The sequence below is a fragment of the Engraulis encrasicolus genome, chromosome 4 (assembly GCF_034702125.1).
Source record: "Engraulis encrasicolus isolate BLACKSEA-1 chromosome 4, IST_EnEncr_1.0, whole genome shotgun sequence".
NCBI lineage: Eukaryota > Metazoa > Chordata > Actinopteri > Clupeiformes > Engraulidae > Engraulis > Engraulis encrasicolus.
Window position 1 is genome coordinate 54,352,819 of NC_085860.1, and position 7,500 is coordinate 54,360,318.

The following is a 7,500-nucleotide window of genomic DNA, read 5'->3' on the forward strand; positions in this document are numbered from 1 at the left end:
TCAAATGTGTGTATGCTGTACACATGTACTATAGGCCTATACAGTATGTAGCCTAGTACCTGCTACAGACAGACAGACAAAGATGCACCTTTCTCTCTCGTCGTCACTACTCACATCATCATCATCATCATCATCATCATCATCATCAGCATCATCATCATCATCATCACTTACACCACTATCTCAATTTAGGCTGTATTACCAACTTAGTCAACTATGGGCATTAAAAAATATGAAGCACATTTACAGTCAACGGAGGAACTGAAACCAAGAACAGATAGAGGACCTTATGACCTACCGAGCACTGGACAGCCTTTACCCTCAAACTTGTCGCAGTTGAGGCATTTCCCGTCAAGGAAGTCGGTGTATGAGTTGCACGGGTAGGCTATCTGCTCACAAGTCCGGTTGATGGAGTTCATGAACAGGTACACTGACCTCTGGTGGTCACACTTGAAATAGGATGATCCTGAGGCAAACAATAAGCAAAAGGGGAAAACAGTCAATTAGCTCATTTTTGTTACATTTCATACATTAGATAAATTTACATTTGCTTTTGGGGCTTTTGACTTTACTCTGGTAGTGAAGGAGGATGACAGGAAACGAGTGTGAGACGGAGAGAGATAGGAATGATCCAGGAAATGACCTTGAATCAGACCAGGTCCTTTGAGTTATGGTATGGCCCCTTAGCCCAGTGAGCCACGGCGCCTCCCCAGTACATTTTTTTTATGTTGACAGATTATCTATGGCTTCCTGTTCTCTCTCTGTGTGTGTGTGTGTGTGTGTGTGTGTGTGTGTGCGCGTGTGTGTGCGCGTGCGTGCGTGCGTGCGTGCGTGCGTGCGTGCGTGCGTGCGTGCGTGCGTGCGTGCGTGCGTGCGTGCGTGTGTGTGTGTCTCACCAGATAGTATAGTTCTGGGGCATCCAGGCTGGTCGCTTCCTCCGTTGGGGTAGAAGTCTACATGGCCAAGAGGCTTCCGGAAGCCCAACGCTATCAAAACACACACAACACACACAGGACAGTCAGAACAGGACAGTATGGAACAGTGTAGGGAAAGTTCATCTCCTAAAGGAACTAGTTCAAAGTTCAGTTCACACATTTCAAAATGAACTAGTTTGTTCATAGTTAATAGTTTGATCATAGTTTTGAGAAATGAACTAGACATAGTTCTTTTTTGCAAGAGATTGTGAGCTGTATACAGTATTGTTCAATACCATTGACAAAGCCTATATAAAACCACAGAGAGGCATTCAGTTTTTATTAGGTCAGTGAAAATATATGTGTTAAATGTCATTTTATATTATTGGGGCTCTTTTGAAATGTATTTGGCTGGGGTTTCACCTGAACACTAAGGAAATGTGGCACCCTAAACGAAGGCACATGCAGTTCCTTCACAGGCACCAGAATGAACTAGTCATAGTGAGCGTTCAGTTCACGTTAGCCCAAATTATGAACTAGTTCATGAACTAGTTCAGGTACAACACTGGTATGGAAACACTGAAGGGTTCAGGGAGAAAACAAACATGAAAAACATGAAGAAGGCTGAAAATTCAAGAGCGACAGACCAACAGGTGGAGTGAAACGGAGGACATTTAAAAACAACAAAACCAAAATCAGATCTTTTGTTATATGCCAGCAACTATAAGAAACAGACTTTCAGGAGAACAAAGGCATTCTTTTGTGACCTACCATCCATATCTGTGTGGATGGCATCCACAAACTGTGCGTCAGAGGGATCCAGGCGGCTGTCTGGGGGCTTCCCTGTGAACTCCGGGCCCGCAGGGTCCAGGGCTGTGGGGGTAAAAGAACAACGCCATTAGCGGCAACAATGACCATACACTGAATATTTACTTACTTTTTCTTCCATGGCAGGATTATGTTTTGACCATTGTCTTCAGAATAGAAAAAAAATCTAAGAAAAAAGGACTTTAAATGTGCAAACAGTGTACACTTAGCGGACGTTTTTATCCAAAACGACTTCCAATTATTTGGAGTGTATTGGTTACAGTCCCTGGAGCAGTGTGGGGATAATGCCTTGCTCAAGGGCACCTCAGCCATAGAGAGTGGGAAGGGTGGGATTCGAACCTGCAACCCTCTGATCTAAAGTCAGGTTTTATTATAGGCCATGACTGCCCTAGTTGAAGGAGAGGATTGTGCACATCCTAAAGGTGCAGGACGAAGGCCAACTGTAGTTTTCATGAGCATCTGAATCTGATGAAGACTGTTGAGGTCGAAACGTCATCCTGCTATGAAATAATAAAATACAACAAAAAGGATATTAAAGGGACACTCCAACCATTTGCATTAGGCTTTCCATTGCTAGACACCCGGTCATACTTTTGAATGGTCGTGCAACACTCTCAATTCCCAGAGACAGGAGAAATCCGTATTCACCTCTTAACACTTCCTCCTACAATGACGTAAAATGACGACTTTTACATCATTGTTGGAGGAATTGTAAGAGAGGTGGATTTCTGTTGAGACTACAAGCCACACATTATCACAGATCAGTGTGCCAGTGCTTTTGAAATCACTGGCATTGAGGCTCCAGTAAGTCACTGGTAGAGCTGCCTGGGTGTGGCCTGTGGAACTTGAGCATTGCAATGCATTATGGGGATTGTTGTCACAAATCCAGAAACACTAAAAAGTTATTTTCTGCCTTTTCTCTGCCAAGAAGGCACCAAATTAGAAACGTATGCTACTATTCTACTGCATATATGACCCACTTTCAATACATATTCATGTCTCTACTGGTGGAATGCCCCTGTAAGTGTGTGGACCCTTTAAGGTGTGTCCCTTTAAAGGGACAGTTTGGTCAATTTCAACATGCAGTTGTATTGCTCACGCTACCCTTGACTTGTCAGTACCCGGTGATGCCACATTTTTCGGCTCAGCCCTGTCCGAGATATGAGCAATTCTAATGGGGGCAGCGTTTGTTTACATTTTTAAAAAATGAAACATAGGCCAACTCCAAATATTTTCCCAAAAGGTACTGCTGTTTGCTAGTTGTCTGCTGATGTTTTATAACCTTTTGGATGTTTTTGGGAATAAATAAAAATGTTTTTTGAAATGTAAACAAAGAGCTGCCCCCGTTACAATGACCAGGATCTCGGAAACGGCTGAAGAAGAAGAAAAAAAATCTCAGGCACTGACAAGTCCAGGGTAGTGTGAGCATTACAACTGCATGTTGAAATTGACCAAACTGTCCCTTTAAGTGTGTGGACACTTTGAAACTACAGTTGGCCTTCATCCTGCACCTTTTCCTGTACTGGGATGTGCACAATCCTCTCCTTCAACATGACTGGCCCAGTCTCACCTGTGATCCTGCCGATGGAGCTGTTCAGGTTTGTGCCCACGAAGCCGGAGATGTGAGCTCCCAGACTCACGCCGATCAGATGGAACCAACTGAGAGGGGAACCATGGTCCTATGGGGGAGAGAGAGAGAGAGAGAGAGAGAAAGAGAGAGAGAGCGAGAGAGGGAGAGAGAGAGAGAGAGAGAGAGAGAGCATACGTTATCTAGATTACAGCTACAGCAGGAAAGGGCTGTCAATCATATCTATACATCTGGTCTGCCCACTAAAGCGTGCAAGTGTGGTAGCCTGATTATCATCGACGTTCAAATCTCTTCGAGACTTGGTCTGACCAAGAGCATAACAATTTTAACATTTCCCAAGGTTGACACGCCTCCCTTGGTTTGCTTATGGTTGTTTGCTTCCCAAGACAGTGAAAGGAGTTCCCATATTTTCGGAAACTCAGAAAGGACTTGCATTGCTCTTGACCCAACTAGTTGCAACACTGAAGGTGTTACGTCACTCAGAGGGCAAGGCCTGGCTACAAGTGTGGCACTTGTCTCGGCAGGTCTGTGGAGGACCCTCATTCTCTCCCTCTCTTGGTTACACGTGCGTTAAAACTCTACTACATATCAGATTTCTCTTTGGTGGACTTTGAACTTGGGAATGCAGTGCACTGCAGTAACTTGCCTTGAGCATGCTAAAACAGACAAGTGTTTATGCTCAAGCAGTGAGTGAACGTTATATGACCTAGACCTTTTCCTGTGCACATGTGCAGAGAGTGAGAGTGTGTTTGTGGACATTCCATTGTATCTGGCTGCTCCGAATTGACAAGATTCTGGCAGCAACCGGTCGTAGAAGTGGCTGAAGAAGTGGCACGTGACTATTTGCAGCACATTCACTCCTAAACTGACACAAACAATGCCTGTCAGGGCTGAAATGGGATGAAAAATCAGACTGGGCACTTTTTAAGCGAAGACCAGTCATTGAGAGAGACAACGAAGCTTGCGACAACATTTTTAGTCATTGATTATGGACTATTTTTACCACAACAGCCAAAATTAATATTTAAATCTGACTCAGAGAGGTCAGCTGTAGCGGCATGAGGACTGATACCACTGCATTGAGGGGAGGAGCAGGCCAAAATCATCAACAGTCCACCGGGCAAATGCCCTGTATGCCTTATGCCCAATCCAGCCATGATGTCTGTTGTGAACAGGGATATCACGAAGTGGAAAGGAAGGACATACCAGAGCATTATGGCACCTTTTTATTACACACCCTCTTCTGTATTCGGTAGTGACGATCAGGGTGCGATTTGGGGGGATGGGGGGATTGTCCCCTCTTCTGGTTTGATATCTCCTCTTTTCCTACATGATTTTAATAGTGGCTATATGTAACTCCATTGATAATGATTAATTCAAATCTCAAATATATCCCCCCTTCTGCTTCTTCAACAAATCGCACCCTGGTGACGACGATGCTGGAATTCAATGAGGTTTTTATACAACCTCTGTTTAAACTTAAAGCCCTTGTGTCTGTATATAGGGCATTACTCGGCTTGTACTCTCGCTGCCGCCACGCCACACTCTAGTGCAGGGGTTCCCAACCTATACCAACTTGGGGCCCACTTGAAATGTTCACAAATGTTTGGGGCCCACCTCTGGCCCGATAAACAATAAAACACAAATAAATAAATCAACCATAACACACAGACGAGTCGACTATTATTTTGACTTTTAGGTTCATTTCAAGGCCCACTTGGATGACTGCTCTAGTGTGTATCTGGACTCAGGAATCACACAGACTAGAGGAACCTGCTTGCTGCTCAGTGACAGATTAACAGAGACGTGCCATATAAAATACGGAGGCACCATAAAGTGCTATTTGCAGTAGGATGCGAACTTTATCCAGCAACACTACAGACAGGAAATGCCCCATAGCTGCCTGTTCCTGTTCAGACACCCAATGGTGACATGACCTCCGTGGTAAACACGACATCATTAGAGGAACACCTCCAGACCATGAACTGCATTTAACTATGACAATTAGGAACGCTGTTTCGTACGTTTGCTTAGCTACGTTATATGTTCACACAAGCGTTATTTTATAATAACGATGTGACGTTGACTTGACTCGATTTGTTTTTCTTTGTCACTTTTCCATGGGAATGGATTGAGCTGCTGGGAACTATGAATACACCTACAGTCTGGACATTACGACTACGTATACTGTAGTTGTTTCAGCAAATGGTTCGCCAAGACAACTCCCACACTTTTAAAGCTCAGCTTGAAATATCAGTCCCATAAATTACTATTTGTTCATCTGTCTCATCATGGTCACTTGGAAGAAAAGTGTCACATTTTCCTACCACAGAGGCCTATATGAGACATGCACACGCACACACACACACACACACACACACGCGCGCGCGCGCATACACACACGCACGCACATACACACACACGCACACGCACACGCACACACACACACACACACACACACACACACACACACACGCACACACACACGCACGCATATGCACACGCACACGCACACACACGCACACCTCCTCCTCATATTCCTCCCACCTAATTATTTATTTATCCTCCTCCTCGTCCTCCTCGTCCTCCTCATCTTCAGTATGAAAGCTGTCATGTTTTCTACCGCCCTCCTCCTGTACCTCTCGAGCACAGTGTGAGTTAACATGCTCCATTATCCCTCCCTTCTTCTCATGCATCCCCAGTTCACCACGATGACACACTGTACACCTACGCCCTCCTTACTCCCAGTGGTGTAGTGGGGATCTTTAAAGTGGGGGTACACGATTTTTAACGTCATCAAATAATTAGGCAACTTATGATTATTAAACCCCCCAACTGTCCTCTATCTACCGTCATTGCTTCTCCGGTTTCATCTGTTTGGTCAATCACATGCAATACTGCTATGTGATCATTCCTTTTTGTACTGCGTACCCCCGCGTACCGCACCCACTACACCCCTCCTTACTCCATTTCTGCTCCTCGTCATTCTTCCTCCTTGTCACAATCCAGGGATGTATTTATCGAAGCCATAGTGTCTAACTTCATTAGCTACTTTGTTGTTTGCAATGCAATTTGCCATTGGCAACTACGCAAGTTGCTGACTGGCTAACAACTACGCTTTCGAGAAATGCACCCAAGAGGAGTAATAACTAGGAGGAGGCACTGAGTCTGGTTTTCTTACTTTCTTACTTTTACTCAGTTTTTCCGAGCAACAGGGCGTCACACCACGTCATGTTGTCCGCCACAACACTTCGTGGTGTTCTTCACCGCCGCTGCCTCATTCCTCATATACATCCCACCGATTCATGCTCCCAACTCCATTCCTGCTCTTCATCATTCTTCCTCCTCCTCACTTCTCTCCATCCTCCTCCACTTCCTCCTCCTCCTCACCATCATTTTCAGGATTAAGGCTGTCATGTCCCCTTCTCCTCCTCCTCTCTTCCTCCTCCTCCTTCTCCTCCTCTTCCTCCTCCTCTACCTTCTTCTCCTCCTCCTCCTCCTTCTCTTCCTTCTCCTCCTCCTCCTCCTCTTCCTCCTCACTTCTCTCCCTCCTCTCCACCTCCTTCTCTTCCACACTTCTTTCCCTCCCTCTCCTCCTCCTCCTCCTCACTTCTTTCCCTCCTCCTCCTCTTCTCCTTCCACCTTCTCCTCCTCCTCCTCCTCACTTCTCTCCCACCTCCACCTCCTCCTCCTCTTCCTCACTTCTCTCCCACCTCCACCTCCTCCTCCTCCTCCACCTCCTCCTCACCTCCCCTGCCTCCTCCTCCTGACTTCTCCTCCTCCTCCTCCTCACTTCTCTCCCTCTTCTCCTCCTCCTCCTCATCCTCCTCTTCACCTTCATCTTCAAGGCCGTCATGTTGTCGGCCACCTTCCTGGTGTTCTACACTGCAGCTGCCTCTTTCTTCATAAACATACATCCCACCTATTCATCCTTCCTCCTCTCCTCTCCTGTCCTCTTCTCCCTCCTCCACGTCTTCCTCCTCCTCCCTTCTCTCCCTCCTCTCCATCTCCTTCTCTTCCTCTTCCTCCTCCTCTCCCTTCTTCTCCTCCTCGTTCTCCTTCTCCTCCATCTCAGTCTCCACCCTCCTCCTCCTCCTCCTCCTCCTCTCCCTCCTCCTCCTCCTCCTCCTCCTCCTCCACCTCTGCCTCCTCCCTCCTACTCCTCCACCT